The sequence below is a fragment of the Oncorhynchus keta genome, unplaced genomic scaffold (genome assembly GCF_023373465.1).
Source record: "Oncorhynchus keta strain PuntledgeMale-10-30-2019 unplaced genomic scaffold, Oket_V2 Un_contig_3711_pilon_pilon, whole genome shotgun sequence".
NCBI lineage: Eukaryota > Metazoa > Chordata > Actinopteri > Salmoniformes > Salmonidae > Oncorhynchus > Oncorhynchus keta.
The window spans coordinates 45,439-63,459 of record NW_026287389.1 but is presented as its reverse complement, the minus strand read 5'-3'; the positions used below and the strand labels follow the sequence as shown (position 1 = coordinate 63,459).

At 46.7% G+C, this 18,021-nt stretch overlaps 1 pseudogene; it reads left to right on the top strand.

Annotated features, from left to right (window-relative positions):
• Nucleotides 1-17,383, top strand: part of LOC127924132 (elongator complex protein 4-like) — a 44,974-nt pseudogene extending 27,591 nt beyond the window's left edge.
• Nucleotides 17,384-18,021: the final 638 nt, after the last annotated feature.

The window sequence follows — 18,021 nt, the reverse complement described above, 5'->3', positions numbered from 1 at the left end:
TAAACACTTTCTCTCTATAGGAGTACTAAACACCTTCTCCCTATAGGAGTACTAAACACCTTCTCTCTATAGGAGTACTAAACACCTTCTCTCTATAGGAGTACTAAACACCTTCTCTCTATAGGAGTACTAAACACCTTCTCTCTATAGGAGTACTAAACACCTTCTCTCTATAGGAGTACTAAACACCTTCTCCCTATAGGAGTACTAAACACCTTCTCCCTATAGGAGTACTAAACACCTCCCTATAGGAGTACTAAACACCTCCCTATAGGAGTACTAAACACCTCCCTATAGGAGTACTAAACACCTTCTCCCTATAGGAGTACTAAACACCTTCTCTCTATAGGAGTACTAAACACCTCCATATAGGAGTACTAAACACCGTCTCTCTATAGGAGTACTAAACACCTTCTCTCTATAGGAGTACTAAACACCTTCTCTCTATAGGAGTACTAAACACCTTCTCTCTATAGGAGTACTAAACACCTTCTCTCTATAGGAGTACTAAACACCTTCTCTCTATAGGAGTACTAAACACCTTCTCTCTATAGGAGTACTAAACACCTTGTCCCTATAGGAGTACTAAACACCTTGTCCCTATAGGAGTACTAAACACCTTCTCCCTATAGGAGTACTAAACACCTCCCTATAGGAGTACTAAACACCTCTCTATAGGAGTACTAAACACCTTCTCCCTATAGGAGTACTAAACACCTTCTCTCTATAGGAGTACTAAACACCTTCTCTCTATAGGAATACTAAACACTTTCTCTCTATAGGAATACTAAACACTTTCTCCCTATAGGAGTACTAAACACATCCCTATAGGAGTACTACACACCTTCTCTCTATAGGAGTACTAAACACCTTCTCTCTATAGGAGTACTAAACACCTCTCTATAGGAGTACTAAACACCTTCTCCCTATAGGAGTACTAAACACCTCCCTATAGGAGTACTACACATCTTCTCTCTATAGGAGTACTAAACACCTTCTCTCTATAGGAGTACTAAACACCTTCTCTCTATAGGAGTACTAAACACCTTCTCTCTATAGGAGTACTAAACACCTTCTCCCTATAGGAGTACTCAACACCTTCTCTCTATAGGAGTACTAAACACCTCCCTATAGGAGTACTAAACAGCTTCTCTCTATAGGAGTATTCAACAGCTTCTCTCTATAGGAGTACTAAACACCTTCTCCCTATAGGAGTACTAAACACCTCCCTATAGGAGTACTAAACACCTTCTCTCTATAGGAGTACTAAACACCTTCTCCCTATAGGAGTACTAAACACCTTCTCTCTACAGGAGTACTAAACACCTATCTTCTCTATAGGAGTACTAAACACCTTCTCCTATAGGAGTACTAAACACCTTCTCTCTATAGGAGTACTAAACACCTTCTCTCTATAGGAGTACTAAACACCTTCTCTCTATAGGAGTACTAAACACCTTCTCTCTATAGGAGTACTAAACACCTTCTCTCTATAGGAGTACTAAACACCTTCTCTCTATAGGAGTACTAAACACCTTCTCTCTATAGGAGTACTAAACACCTTCTCTCTATAGGAGTACTAAACACCTTCTCCCTATAGGAGTACTAAACACCTTCTCTCTATAGGAGTACTAAACACCTTCTCTCTATAGGAGTACTAAACACCTTCTCCCTATAGGAGTACTAAACACCTTCTCTCTATAGGAGTACTAAACACCTTCTCTCTATAGGAGTACTAAACACCTTCTCTCTATAGGAGTACTAAACACCTTCTCTCTATAGGAGTACTAAACACCTTTCTATAGGAGGAAACGTTGGCCTCTTCATGATGTTGCCACAGCAACAGGCATGTTACTACGGTTCCCTTCCCACTGGAGCCCAGGGGTCTGATAAACTGTGGTGGGATGTCTCTGACACACATACAAGCAGACAGGAAGTGAGTCAGGGATTAACGTGTGAGAGAATAGAAAAGGAGAAAGACAACAGGAATGACTGAGTGATTGAATAAGTTGGTCAGGAAGTGTAGGAGAAAGAGAGAGAGGGAGCGGGAAGAGGACAGAAGAGTGGTACCCCTCCCTTGGGATTGTGCAAGGCCAACAGTGGAAACTCCTAGTAACAATGAGGTTTATTTATCTTAGATAGCACCAATGCTGAAAAAGGCCCTAGATCAATGGACGAGAGGAGAGAAAGAGAGATTGGAGAGGGCATAGAAAGAAGCAGGGTAAGAGGGATGAGAGAATAGAGAAAAGCATGCTGGGACATAAGGAAAAGCGAGAGACTGAGAAAAAGGGAAACACCAAAGCAGGGAGACACTTTATTCTATAGTCATAGGGTGTTTTGTGAGGGTGGGCAAGACTTTGAGGGTAACACTCTACCCCTCCGTCCACCACCCCTCCCCACGGCCCCCTTGGCCGGCAAGGTTCGTTCTGGTGCCAAGAATGTGCCGGCGTTTCTGGGTGGCAGCCATATTGGAATCCTGTCTGACAGGTCCATTGTGCCCCTGTCAGATGGCCTCTGTGATTGGGCAGTTGTGTCCAATCACGTTTGGCGGCTGTGTTCCGATGGTCTGTGCTGGTGAGCAGACTCTCCTGTCCTGTTGGGCTGCTAGTGTCTGTAAACTCTCCACTGTTGTGTTTACTACCACAACGTGAGGGTTTTAATTACCAACAGAAATATAATAAGTCTTTTCTACGGTCATAAACACATGCCCAATATTTTAGCTAAAAATGCAATGATAATGTGTCATTTCAACTCCATGACAATTCCTTACATCCACTGTTTTAATCAAGAGTCTCAGTGTCTTTCTCTCTCACTCTCTCTCTCTCTCTCTCTCTCTCTCGGTGATTCTCTCTCGGTGATTCTCTCTCTCTCTCTCTCTCTGTGTTCTTCTCTCTCTCTCTCTCTCTCACTCACTCACTCACTCACTCACTCACTCACTCACTCACTCACTCACTCACTCACTCACTCACTCAGTCACTCACTCTTACACAGACCAAGTCACGGAACATCCTACGGATCGGGTTGCACTCCCTCGGCTCCGCCCTGTGGGATGACGACCTGTGTTGCCGTGAAAACCCAAGCCACGGCCACGCCCTCACCACCTTCCTTTACGGCCTCCGGGCCATGCTGAGGTCATCGCTCTCTGTCGCCGTGGTTACCGTGCCCTCACACCTCATCCAGGTAAGAGTATGTGCCTTGCACTAAGCGTGTCACAAAGGGCACATAGGTGTGTCACAAAGGGCACATAGGTGTGTCACAAAGGGCACATAGGTGTGTCACATGCACCCCAGCATTTTCAATTCATGTTCATCACCTTTCACATTGTTCTATGGATTATCAGTAGTCACCAGGGTTAGACTACAGTATGTGTATGGTCAACACCCTGGAGCGCAGTGTCACCAGGGTTAGACTACAGTATGTGTATGGTCAACACCCTGGAGCGCAGTGTCACCAGGGTTAGACTACAGTATGTGTATGGTCAACACCCTGGAGCGCAGTGTCACCAGGGTTAGACTACAGTATGTGTATGGTCAACACCCTGGAGCGCAGTGTCACCAGGGTTAGACTACAGTATGTGTATGGTCAACACCCTGGAGCGCAGTGTCACCAGGGTTAGACTACAGTATGTGTATGGTCAACACCCTGGAGCGCAGTGTCACCAGGGTTAGACTACAGTATGTGTATGGTCAACACCCTGGAGCGCAGTGTCACCAGGGTTAGACTACAGTATGTGTATGGTCAACACCCTGGAGCGCAGTGTCACCAGGGTTAGACTACAGTATGTGTATGGTCAACACCCTGGAGCGCAGTGTCACCATGGTTAGACTACAGTATGTGTATGGTCAACACCCTGGAGCGCAGTGTCACCAGGGTTAGACTACAGTATGTGTATGGTCAACACCCTGGAGCGCAGTGTCACCAGGGTTAGAATACAGTATGTGTATGGTCAACACCCTGGAGCGCAGTGTCACCAGGGTTAGACTACAGTATGTGTATGGTCAACACCCTGGAGCGCAGTGTCACCAGGGTTAGACTACAGTATGTGTATGGTCAACACCCTGGAGCGCAGTGTGTATGGTCAACACCCTGGAGCGCAGTGTCACCAGGGTTAGACTACAGTATGTGTATGGTCAACACCCTGGAGCACAGTGTCACCAGGGTTAGACTACAGTATGTGTATGGTCAACACCCTGGAGCACAGTGTCACCAGGGTTAGACTACAGTATGTGTATGGTCAACACCCTGGAGCACAGTGTCACCAGGGTTAGACTACAGTATGTGTATGGTCAACACCCTGGAGCACAGTGTCACCAGGGTTAGACTACAGTATGTGGTCATATGAAGCCAGTCTCACTGTTTCAGAATTGAAAGAGGGATCCACTTTGCTGTCTGTGTGTGTGTGTTGTGTGTGTGTGTTCGTCCTTACTCTGGACCCTCAGTGTGGAGTAGGTAGGGGCATATGGCAGACGGCGGCTCTCTCCCAGAAACTCAGCCACACAAACAGACTCACTTGAACAGACATCCAGAGCGATCTGATGTAGGGCTGGGCGATATGGCCTAAAAATCATATCTTGATTTATTCTCAATCTAATTTATGGGAGATTTCTTGATATACAGTATATATTTTTAACGTTTTCTCTAAATAAGCGCTGTTGCACAATTTCAGGTAAAATACACTGCATTTCAAACAGTCAGCAATAATCGAATGAATTCAGGGGTTATAAAATTATATCTAGGCTAAATATAAGCCTTCCGCAGCCATAAGACCCACTAATAATTTACATTTTTGATCAATATACACTGCTCAAAAAAATAAAGGGAAAACTTAAACAACACAATGTAACTCCAAGTCAATCACACTTCTGTGAAATCAAACTGTCCACTTTGGAAGCAACACTGATTGACAATAAATTTAACATGCTGTTGTTTAAATGGAATAGACAACAGGTGGAAATTATAGGCAATTAGCAAGACACCCCCAATAAAGGAGTGGTTCTGCAGGTGGGGACCACAGACCACTTCACAGTTCCTATGCTTCCTGGCTGATGTTTTAGTGACTTTTGAATGCTGGCGGTGCTTTCACTCTAGTGGTAGCATGAGACGGAGTCTACAACCCACACAAGTGGCTCAGGTATTGCAGCTCATCCAGGATGGCACATCAATGCGAGCTGTGGCAAGAAGGTTTGCTGTGTCTGTCAGCGTAGTGTCCAGAGCATGGAGGCTCTACCAGGAGACAGGCCAGTACATCAGGAGATGTGGAGGAGGCCGTAGGAGGGCAACAACCCAGCAGCAGGACCGCTACCTCCGCCTTTGTGCAAAAAGGAGCACTGCCAGAGCCCTGCAAAATGACCTCCAGCAGGCCACAAATGTGCATGTGTCTGCTTAAACGGTCAGAAACAGACTCCATGAGGGTGGTATGAGGATCCGACATCCACAGGTGGGGGTTATGCTTACAGCCCAACACCGTGCAGGACGTTTGGCATTTGCCAGAGAACACCAAGATTGGCAAATTCGCCACTGGCGCCCTGTGCTCTTCACAGATGAAAGCAGGTTCACACTGAGCACGTGACAGAGCCTGGAGACGCCGTGGAGAACGTTCTGCTGCCTGTAACATCCTCCAGCATGACCGGTTTGGCGGTGGGTCAGTCATGGTGTAGGGTGGCATTTCTTTGGGGGGCCGCACAGCCCTCCATGTGCTCGCCAGAGGTAGCCTGACTGCCATTAGGTACCGAGATGAGATCCTCAGACCCCTTGTGAGACCATATGCTGGTGAGGGTTGGCCCTGGGTTACTCCTAATGCAAGACTATGCTAGACCTCATGTGGCTGGAGTGTGTCAGCAGTTCCTGCAAGAGGAAGGCATTGATGCCATGGACTGGCCCGCCCGTTCCCCAGACCTGAATCCAACTGAGCACATCTGGGACATAATGTCTCGCTCCATCTACCAACGCCACGTTGCACCACAGACTGTCCAGGAGTTGGTGGATGCTTTAGTCCAGGTCTGGGAGGAGATCCCTGAGGAGACCATCCGCCACCTCATCAGGAGCATGCCCAGGCGTTGTAGGGAGGTCATACAGGCACGTGGAGGCCATCCGCCACCTCATCAGGAGCATGCCCAGGCGTTGTAGGGAGGTCATACAGGCACGTGGAGGCCATCCGCCACCTCATCAGGAGCATGCCCAGGCGTTGTAGGGAGGTCATACAGGCACGTGGAGGCCATCCGCCACCTCATCAGGAGCATGCCCAGGCGTTGTAGGGAGGTCATACAGGCACGTGGAGGCCACACACACTACTGAGCCTCATTTTGACTTGTTTTAAGGAAATTACATCAAAGTTGGATCAGCCTGTAGTGTGGTTTTCCACTTTAATTTTGAGTGTGACTCCAAATCCAGACATACATGGGTTGACAAATTTGATTTCCATTGATAATTTTTGTGTGATTTTGTTGTCAGCACATTCAACTATGTAAAGAAAAAGTATTTAATAAGAATATTTCATTGATTCAGATCTAGGATGTGTTATTTTAGTGTTCCCTTTATTTGTTTTGAGCAGTGTAGTTTAGCCTTTATTGTGTGCTATAGCTTGGAACATAAATACATGGGACTCTAGATGACATCATAATGAGGTATTGTTTCCAACAATTTGGCTGTTTTCCTAAAGAAGTTAAATCCGCTATGTGTTTTGTTTCCTTGCCACAATACTAACAAGAATCGCGATACTGGTATGTTCCCGGGCCCTACCCGGTACCCCCATCCCTGTCCTGAGAGGTAGTATGGACAACGATGCCTTCTCTGATGGGAGTGACCACTGACTGTCCCTCTCTGGCCTGAATACTCAACCCTTCATATCTGATTCTCTACCCTCCTCCACCCTGTAACAACCACGTGATGTTGGAGGTATAGCAACACGTGATGTTGGAGGTATAGCAACACGTGATGTTGGGTATAGCAACACGTATGTTGGAGCAACACGTGATGTTGGAGGTATAGCAACACGTGATGTTGGAGGTATAGCAACACGTGATGTTGGAGGTATAGCAACACGTGATGTTGGAGGTATAGCAACACGTGATGTTGGAGGTATAGCAACACGTGATGTTGGAGGTATAGCAACACGTGATGTTGGAGGTATAGCAACACGTGATGTTGGAGGTATAGCAACACGTGATGTTGGAGGTATAGCAACACGTGATGTTGGAGGTATAGCAACACGTGATGTTGGAGGTATAGCAACACGTGATGTTGGAGGTATAGCAACACGTGATGTTGGAGCAACACGTGATGTTGGATATAGCAACACGTGATGTTGGAGGTATAGCAACACGTGATGTTGGAGGTATAGCAACACGTGATGTTGGAGGTATAGCAACACGTGACTGTGATAGAGGAAGCTTTATTTAGCTAGTTGGTTAGTCTGGTCTCTCTCAGCCACAGACAGTCTAGACTGGCAGCAGTGGGGCTGGCTGGGCTATCCATTATTAAACACCCACACCCAGGGAGGAAGAGTGATGCATAGAAAGCCTCCTCACACCGCCCAGTGCCACAGTCCACTTGAAACTTTAATCAGGACCTCGGTCCCCTTGCTCATCACACACACCCGTCATTCAGAGCCCCACTAGTTTTGATCCCTACCTTTTTCGCTAAAAATAATCATATATATTATTTTTTGAGGGATGCATGTTTTGCATGTAATGTTGACATTAATACGTGTCACACATCAGTTTGGAAACGATGTACATTTAAAGCCACATACAAACTTGGTCTCTTTTTTGCTTTCTTGAGTAAGGCAGCTCCAAAATGCAGGTGTTTCAGCCTCGCTCAGAGCTTTCTGTGGTGGAGGGGCAGCCAGTGGAAAATACAGAACATAAGGGTTGGTAATGTTCTCTATTTGCACCGTGATTGGCTCAGTGTTCTGTCACTCATGGGGACACTACGTCACCGCCAAATCTAAGGGTAGAGCTCGAAATTCAAGCCCCTTGGGTGCTGCCTTAGTTACATTAGAAGTACCCATCCAAGAAGATTCAAGGTCATTGGCCACAGATCAACTGTATGTGATTTGACATAATTTTAAGTCGGAAATGTACATACACTTAGGTTGGAGTCATTAAAACTCGTTTTTTCAACCACCACAAATTTCTTGTTAACAAACTATAGTTTTGGCAAGTTGGTTAGGACATCTACTTTGTGCATGACACAAGTACTTTTTCCAACAATTGTTTACAGACAGATTATTTCACTTATAATTCACTGTATCACAATTCCAGTGGGTCAGAAGTTTACATACAATAAGTTGACTAAACAGCTTGGAAAATTCCAGAAAATGATGTCATGGCTTTAGAAGCTTCTTATTGACATTGTTTGAGTCAATTGGAGGTGTACCTGTGGATGTATTTCAAGGCCTAACTTCAAACTCAGTGCCTCTTCGCTTGACATCATGGGAAAATCAAAAATATCAGCCAAGACCTCAGAAAAGAAATTGTAGACCTCCACAAGTCGGGTTCATCCTTGGGAGCAATTTCCAAACACCTGAAGGTACCACATTTATCTGAACAAACAACAGTACTCAAGTATAAACACCATGGGTCCACGCAGCCGTCATACTGCTCAGGATGGAGACTCGTTCTTTCCCCTAGAGATGAATGTACTTTGGTGCGAAAAGTGCAAATCAATCCCAGATCAACAGCAAAGGACCTTGTGAAGATTCTGGAGGAAACGGGTACAAAAGTATCTATATCCACAGTAAAACGAGTCCTATATTGACATAACCTGAAAGGCCGCTCAGCAAGGAAGAAGCCACTGCTCCAAAACTGCCATAAAAATGGCAGACTATGGTTTGCAACTGCACATGGGGACAAAGATCATAAATCTTGGAGAAATGTTCTCTGGTCTGATGAAACAAAAATAGAACTGTTTGGCCATAATGACCATTGTTATGTTTGGAGGTAAAAGGGGGAGGCTTGCAAGCTGAATAACACCATCCCAACCATGAATCACGGGGGTGGCAGCATCATGTTGTGAGGGTGCTTTGTTGCAGGAGGGACTGGTGCACTTCACAAAATAGATGGTATCATGAGGTAGGAAAATAATATGGATATATTGAAGCAACATCTCATGACATCAGTCGGGAAGTTAAAAGCTTGGTCGCAAATGGGTCTTCCAAATGGACAATGACCCCAAGCATACTTCCAAAGTTGTGGCAAAATGGCTTAAGGACAACAAAGTCAAGGTATTGGAGTGGCCATCACAAAGCCCTGACCTCAATCATATAAAACATTTGTGGGCAGAACTGAAAAAACCTGTGTGAGCAAGGAGGCCTACAAACCTGACTCAGTTACACCAGCTCTGTCAGGAGGAATGGGCCAAAATTCACCCAACTTATTGTGGGAAGCTTGTGGAAGGCTACCCGAAACATTTGACCCAAGTTTAACAATTTAAAGGCAATGCTACCAAATGCTAATTGAGTGTATGTTAACTTCTGACCCACTGGGAATGTGATGAAAGAGATAAAAGCTGAAATAAATAATTCTCTCTACTATTTTTCTGACATTTCACATTCTTATAATGTGGCCATGGACCCAAAAAAATGTGGGTCCATGTCCAGGAATCTCCCAGATCTTAATCCCATTGAGAATTTGTGGTCAGTCCTCAAGAGGCGGGTGGACAAACAAAACCAAAAAAAAATTCTGACCAACTCCAAGCATTGATTATGCAATAATGGGCTGCCATCAGTCAGGATGTGGCCCAGAAGTAAATTGACAGCATGCCAGGGCGGAAGCGGCAAGACATCGGCATTTGGTTTATTGATTGTAATATGTTGTCTGATGACCTACAGGTAACTTCCAAAATCAGGGAAATGCTTATTTACAGGCTCTAACCAATGGTGTGGAAAAAAAGGTGTGTGTGTGTGTAGGTAAGTAAAGAAATAAAACAACAGTAAAAAGACTTTTGAAAAAAGAGTAGCAAGGCTATATACTGTTAGTCAGGCTTATTGAGGTAGTATGTACATGTAGGTATCGTTAAAGTGACTGTGCATGTATGATGAACAGAGAGTAGCAGAAGTGTAAAAAGAGGGGTTGACGGGTGGTGGGACACAATGCAGATAGTCCAGGTAACCATTTGGTTACCTGTTCAGGAGACTTATGGCTTGGGGGTAAAAACTGTTGAGAAGCCTTTTTGTCCTAGACTTGGCACTCCGATACAGCTTGCCATGCGGTAGCAGAGAGAACAGTCTATGATGGGTGGCTGAGGTCTTTGACCATTTTTAGGGCCTTCCTCTGACACCGCCTGGTGTAGAGGTCATGGATGGCAGGCAGCTTTGCCATACGCACTACCCTCTGAAGTGCCTTGCGGTCAGAGGCCGAGCAATTGCCGCACCAGGCAGTGATGCAACCGGTCAGGATGCTCTCGATGTTGTATCTGTAGAACCTTTTGACGATCTCAGGACCCATGCCAAATCTTTTTAGTTTCCTGAGGGGGAATAGGCTTTGCCGTGCCCTCTTCACGACTGTCTTGGTGTGTTTGGACCATTCTAGTTTGTTGTTGATGTGGACACCAAGGAATGTGAAGCTCTCGACCTGCTCCACTACAGCCCCATCGATGAGAATGGGGATGTGCTCGGTGCTCCTTTTCCTGTAGTCCACAATCATCTCCTTAGTCTTGGTTACGTTGAGGTATAGGTTGTTATTCTGGTACAACCCGGCCAGGTCTCTGACCTCCTCCCTATAGACTGTCTCGTCATTGTGGGTGATCAGGCCTGCCATTGTCGTGTAGTCAGCAATCTTAATGATGGTGTTGGAGTCGTGCCTGGCCATGCAGTCGTGGGTGAACAGGGAGTACAGGAGGGGACTGAGCACGCGCCCCTGGGGAGCTCCAGTGTTGAGGATCAGCGTGGCAGATGTGTTGCTACCTACCCTTACCACCTGGGGGCAGCCTGTCAGGAAGTCCAGGATCCAGTTGCAGAGGGAGGTGTTTAGTCCCAGGATCCTTAGCTTGGTGATGAGCTTTGAGGGTACTATGGTGTTGAACACTGAGCTGTTGTCAATGAACAGCATTTTCACATAGGTGTTCCTTTTGTCCAAGTAGGAAAGGGCAGTGTGGAGTGCAATAGAGATTGCATCATCTGTGGATTTGTTTGGGCTGTATGCAAATTGGAGTGGGTCTAGGGTTTCTGGGATAATGGTGTTATGTGAGCCATTACCAGCCTTTCAAAGCACTTCATGGCTATGGACGCTACGGAACAGCTGATGCTCTCCTGCATGCCTCGAAGCGAGCATAGAAGTGATTTAGCTCATCTGGTAGGCTCGTGTCACTGGGCAGCTCACGGCTGTGCTTCCCTTTGTAGTCTGTAATAGTTTGCAAGCCCTGCCACATCCGACGAGCGTCTGAGCCGGTGTAGTATGATTCAATCTTAGCCCTGTATTGACGCTTTGCCTGTTTGATGGTTCGTCTCAGGGCATAGCGGGATTTCTTGTAAGCTTCCGGGTTAGAGTCCCGCACCTTGAAAGCGTCAGCTGTACCCTTTAGCTCAGTGCGAATGTTGCCTGTAATCCATGACTTCTGGTTGGGGTATATACGTACAGTCACTGTGGGGACGACGTCCTCAATGCACTTATTGATAAAGCCAGTGACTGAGGTGGTGTATCTGACCATTTTTTTATAGACTGAGTCACTGGGGCTTCCTGCTTTAATTTTTGCTTGTAAGCAGGAATTAGGAGGATAGAGTTGTGGTCGGATTTATCAACTGGAGGGCGAGGGAGAGCTTTGTACGCGTCTCTGTGTTTGGAGTACAGGTGATCTAGATTTTTTCCCTCTGGTTGCACATTTAACATGTTGATAGAGGTTTGTAAAACTGATTTAAGTTTCCCTGCATTAAAGTCTCCGGCCACTAGGAGCACCGCCTCTGGGTGAGTGGTTTCCTGTTTGCTTATTTCCTTAAACAGCTGACTGAGTGCGGACTTAGTGCCAGCATCTGTCTGTGGTGGTAAATAAACAGCCACGAAAAGTATAGCTGAAAATTATAGACAGGATGTTCATTTAGTTGGCCATCCTAAAATCACCGACCACAAACACACTATTGGTGACTCACCCCTCTAAACAGTACAATTAAAATGTGTGCTAAGTAATTTCGCTCACCTGGGGTTTAATTTCTGTGTGTGACTGACCTCAGCCTCTAAGTGCTCTGAGGCCTGACTGGGGGAACATGCATACTTTAACAGTAGAACACAAGTGTAAAGGATGGAGAACAAGAAAGGAAGATAAGACAGGAAGGCATGAAAACTGCATCAGGCAGGTGGCAGGCAGCCAACACAGAGAGGAGGACCTTAATGATTTAAGAGGCTGAGGAGATGAATAATAGAAGACTCCCACCATCCCTGCGTCCCTCTCTCCCTCTCTCTCTCTTCCCCTCTCCCTGCGTCCCGCTCTTCCTCACTCACTGCGTCCCTCTCTTCCTCTCTCCCTCTTCCTCTCTCGCTCTCTCCCTGCTTTCCCCCCTCCCTCCCTCCCTCCCTCCCTCCCTCCCTCCCTCCCTCCCTCCCTCCCTCCCTCCCTCCCTCCCTCCCTCCCTCCCTCCCTCCCTCCCTCCCTCCCTCCCTCCCTCCCTCTCCCTGCATTCCTCTCTCTCCTTCTTCCTTGTTCTCTGCTGTCACAACAGAGGGAGATCTGACCAGCAGGGGAGCCCTCCTCGAGCGATCCTCTCCCCTTCACTCCTTTAACTATGTGTTTGTGTTCTTGTGTGCATGTTGCGTGTGTGTTTGTCTTTGTGCGTGAGTGTACATATGCACATCTCTCTACTTGTGTGTTATGTGGTACAAATATATTATGCAGCATCTCCTCCTTCCTGCTCCTAATGTTTACCTTTACCCCCACACCATTCTCCATATAACCTCAACAACTGCCCCCCCACACCATTCTCCATCTGACCTCAACAACTGCCCCCCACACCATTTTCCATATAACCTCAACAACTGCCCCCCACACCATTCTCCATCTGACCTCAACAACTGCCCCCCACACCATTCTCCATCTGACCTCAACAACTGCCCCCCACACCATTTTCCATATAACCTCAACAACTGCCCCCCACACCATTCTACATCTGACCTCAACAACTGCCCCCCACACCATTCTACATCTGACCTCAACAACTGCCCCCCACACCATTTTCCATATAACCTCAACAACTGCCCCCCCACACCATTCTACATCTGACCTCAACAACTGCCCCCCCACACCTTTCTCCATGTAACCTCAACAACTTCCCCCCCACACCTTTCTCCATGTAACCTCAAAAACTTCCCCCCCACACCTTTCTCCATGTAACCTCAAAAACTTCCCCCCCCACACCTTTCTCCATGTAACCTCAAAAACTGCCCCCCACACCTTTCTCCATATAACCTCAACAACTGCCCCCCCCCATACCTTTCTCCATGTGACCTCAACAACTGCCCCCCTCCATACCTTTCTCCATGTAACCTCAACAACTGCCGGGTAATGATTACCTCATTTAATTTCAGCGCTGACGTCAGGAGGTTTTCAATTACCTGTGATCACTCATCTTTCTCTCTCCTCTCTCCCTTTTTGTGTCTTTCCCTCACCCTCACTCTCCATCTCTCTTTCTTCTCTCCATCTCTCTCTCTCCTACAGAACAGAGCTCTGATGGGCAATATAACCAGGTTGTGTGACACGGCCATCGCTCTAGAGTCCTTCAGAGGCTCAGAGAGAGAGACCAACCCCCTGTACAAAGATTACCACGGTAACCCCCCCACACACACACAGGGCCAGTGCATAAAATGGATGTGTGTGTGTGTGTGTGTGTGTGTGTGTGTGTGTGTGTGTGTGTGTGTGTGTGTGTGTGTGTGTGTGTGTGTGTGTGTGTGTGTGTGTCTCTCTCTCGCGCGCGATTGTGGAGGCTGGTCGGCTAGGCAGGCAGGCAGGCCCCTCACAGGGCAGCCCAGGCTGTCAGGGCCTGTTAGTGGGCTGCTGCTCAATCAGACGTGCTCCTCACTAGACAGGCCGGGGGATTCAGCTGCCACGCCGCACTCTCCCCCTCGCCCCTCTCACCCCCAGCAGAGCTCCTCTCTCCCGCCCTCCCTCCACACACATACAACCCCAGTCCCATATACCCCTGAGGCCTGGTGTAGAGCGGAGTGGACCAATGCTGGGGAATCCATATTCTTCACCATCACTCTCTCCATCTTTTTCTCTGTCCACTCCTCTCTCCATAGATGGTTTAGTCTGCTCTGACATGGAGGATGACAGTCTGAGAGGGGGAAGAGGAAGGAGATATATATATATATTTAAAAGCATCTCCCTCTCTCATACACACATTCCCTCTCTCCATCACTCCCTCACACTCTCTCTCTCTCTCCCCCCTCCCTCATACACACGTTCCCTCTCTCCATCACTCCCTCACTCTCTCTCTCCCACACATAAAGGTCAGTTTAAGAGATGGAGGTATTTTTAGTCATGCCTCTCTCTTTCTCTCTTGCTCTTTTCCTCTGGTTTATTCCTCTCCTAATTTCCTATGGTTTATTCCCCTTCTCCTCCTCCTTTCCTCTGGTCATTCCCCTTCTCCTTTCCTCTGGTTATTCCCCTCCCCCTCTCCTCTGTTTTATTCCCCCTTTCCTCTGGTTTATTCCCCCTCTCCTCTCCCATTTCCTCTGGTTTATTGCCCCTCTCCTCTGGTTTATTGCCCCTCTCCTCTGGTTTATTCCCACTCTCCTCTGGTTTATTCCTCTACCCTTTCCTCTGGTTTATTCCCCCTTTCCTCTGGTTTATTCCCCTTCTCCTCTCCTCTTGTTTATTCCCCTTTTCCTCTGGTTTATTCCTCTACCCTTTCCTCTGGTTTATTCCCCCTTTCCTCTGGTTTATTCCCCCTTTCCTCTGGTTTATTCCCCCTTTCCTCTGGTTTATTCCCCCTTTCCTCTGGTTTATTCCCCCTTTCCTCTGGTTTATTCCCCCTTTCCTCTGGTTTATTCCCCCTCTCCTCTGGTTTATTCCCCCTTTCCTCTGGTTTATTCCCCCTTTCCTCTGGTTTATTCCCCCTTTCCTCTGGTTTATTCCCCTTTCCTCTGGTTTATTCCCCCTTTCCTCTGGTTTATTCCCATTCTCCTTTCCTCTGGTTTATTCCCCCTTTCCTCTGGTTTATTCCCTTCCTCTGGTTTATTCCCCCTCTCCTCTGGTTTATTCCCCTCTCCTCTGGTTTATTCCCCTCTCCTCTGGTTTATTCCCCCTCTACTCTGGTTTACTCCCCCTTTCCTCTGGTTTATTCCCCCTTTCCTCTGGTTTATTCCCCTTCTCCTTTCCTCTGGTTTATTCCCCCTCTCTTCTGGTTTATTCCCCTTCTCCTTTCCTCTGGTTTATTCCCCTTCTCCTCTGGTTTATTCCCCCTTTCCTCTGGTTTATTCCCCCTTTCCTCTGGTTTATTCCCCCTTTCCTCTGGTTTATTCCCCCTCTCCTCTGGTTTATCCCCTTCTCCTTTCCTCTGGTTTATTCCCCCTCTCCTCTGGTTTATTCCCCTTCTCCTTTCCTCTGGTTTATTCCCCCTCTCCTCTGGTTTATTCCCCCTTTCCTCTGGTTTATTCCCCCTTTCCTCTGGTTTATTCCCCCTCTCCTCTGGTTTATTCCCCTTCTCCTTTCCTCTGGTTTATTCCCCTTCTCCTCTGGTTTATTCCCCCTTTCCTCTGGTTTATTCCCCCTCTCCTCTGGTTTATTCCCCTTCTCCTTTCCTCTGGTTTATTCCCCTTCTCCTTTCCTCTGGTTTATTCTCCTTTCCTCTGGTTATTCCCCTTTTCTTTCCTCTGGTTCTTTCTCCCTCTCCTCTCCCCCTTTCCTCTGGTTTATTCCCCTTCTCCTCTCCTCTGTTTTATTCCTCATTTCCTTTGGTTTATTCCTCCTTTCCTATCAGTCTGGTTAGTCAGCCCTAGTTGAGACAGATGAAGAATGATTAAATGGCATCTTTTAGTTTCTCCTCTAACACAATGTTTTATTTACATGCTGACATGTCCCACGTCCCTAACCTGTCCCACGTCCCTAACCTGTCCCACTGACCGCTATTGTTTTGCTTTGTGTTCACCCACCGCACAATGATACAGTTTAATATAATACACAGCTGAGGTTTGAATCTCTCTGTTAGAAAGATGTTGATCTGATATTTAACTATACTGGCAGTATTTGACCTATATCAAAATATACATCCTCTGTTTAAGAATTTGCAAATGTGTGTTCATTGTGTGTTTTGTGTGTGTGCGTTTTGTAGCAGCAGTTCAGGGCTGCTCAAAGCATGCTGGGATGCCTGTCACAACGAATCAGGCGATAGGAAATCACCCAAGTGCACGGAGAGAACTCACCATCCCCCTCTCTTTCTCCATCTATTCCCCTCTCTCTCTCTCTCTCTCTCTTCTCCTTCTTTTGTACCATCCCTGCTTTCCAGTTTTATGAAATGTCACTTTACGGAGGGAGGGAGAATTTCTTAAGGTCTCTTCCTATGAAAAGTGAACCTATTTAATCCTCTCGCCCACCACCCCACCCATCTACAACATATTATGTATAGCAAGCCCTACAGCACACACACACACACACACACACACACACACACACACACACACACACACACACACACACACACACACACACACACACACACACACACACACACAGTCATTCCAGCCTGCCGGTCTTCCTTCCTGAAATAAGAACTCAATTAGTTTGTCCTCTGGAATAGAAGTCCCTGTTTATCTTGTTCTGCCTCATTACTTGAGTATAATCACAACATTTTGCCTGAGTGCTTCAAGTGCTGAATATTGCAGCTCCTGATTGGAAGGGAGGATAGAGTGAGGGAAGGAGAGAGGGAAACATGGAGGGCGAAGGAACCTGTCTCCTGAGCTCCCTCCTAATAGGAGGTATGTGAGGGCCTGGCACATAACTGGCCATTACAACTCCTTTGGTGCGTGAGGGGTGCATCTCAATAGTCTATAGTGACTTCCTCTTCCCATGTCCATGCCTTCATCTGATCTGAAAATATAAGATAGGTTTAAGGAAGGTGGAGAATGCCTTCCAGGTATAACCTGTTCACAATCCACTTTGTTTCCACATCAGTGCAGAGAAAGGAAAGGAGACAATTGAGGAAGCCACTTTGACTATTGAGATGCACCCATGGATGATGTGTACTTTGTCCTTTATCCAAATTGGTTTCCCTCTGTCCTCTTCTCTCCCAGGTCTGCTAGATGTACGTCAGCTGCCCTATCTGAACTGCCTGGTGTGTGATCTGCCCGACAACAAGGACCTGGCCTTCAAACTCAAGAGGAAGCAGTTCACCATTGAGGTAGGCCTCTGCCACCACAACAACCCGTTCGAGTGTGTGGTTACGTAATCTAGCAAACAAACAAGTGTCATATCCTGTTATCTTTTCACACGCTTTCTCTCATACTCTTTCACACTCTTATCTTTCACACACACTGTCTTTCACACACGCTGTCTTTCACACACGCTGTCTTTCACACACGCTGTCTTTCACACACGCTGTCTTTCACACACGCTGTCTTTCACACACGCTGTCTTTCACACACGCTGTCTTTCTTTCACACACGCTGTCTTTCACACACGCTGTCTTTCACACACGCTGTCTTTCACACACGCTGTCTTTCACACACTCTGTCTTTCACACACGCTGTCTTTCACACACGCTGTCTTGTCACACACGCTTTCACACACTCTGTCTTTCACACACGCTGTCTTTCACACACGCTGTCTTTCACACACTCTGTCTTTCACACACTCTGTCTTTCACACACGCTGTCTTTCACACACGCTGTCTTTCACACACGCTGTCTTTCACACACGCTGTCTTTCACACACGCTGTCTTTCACACACGCTGTCTTTCAAATATGTCTTTCAAATATACATTCAGGCACATACTCATACATGCAGAAAAAAACACATTATCTCAACAGCCAAATCATATTATAATTTTAATGAAAGCGTGAACTTATTACAGATCTCCATTGAGAACAGAAGTAATGATT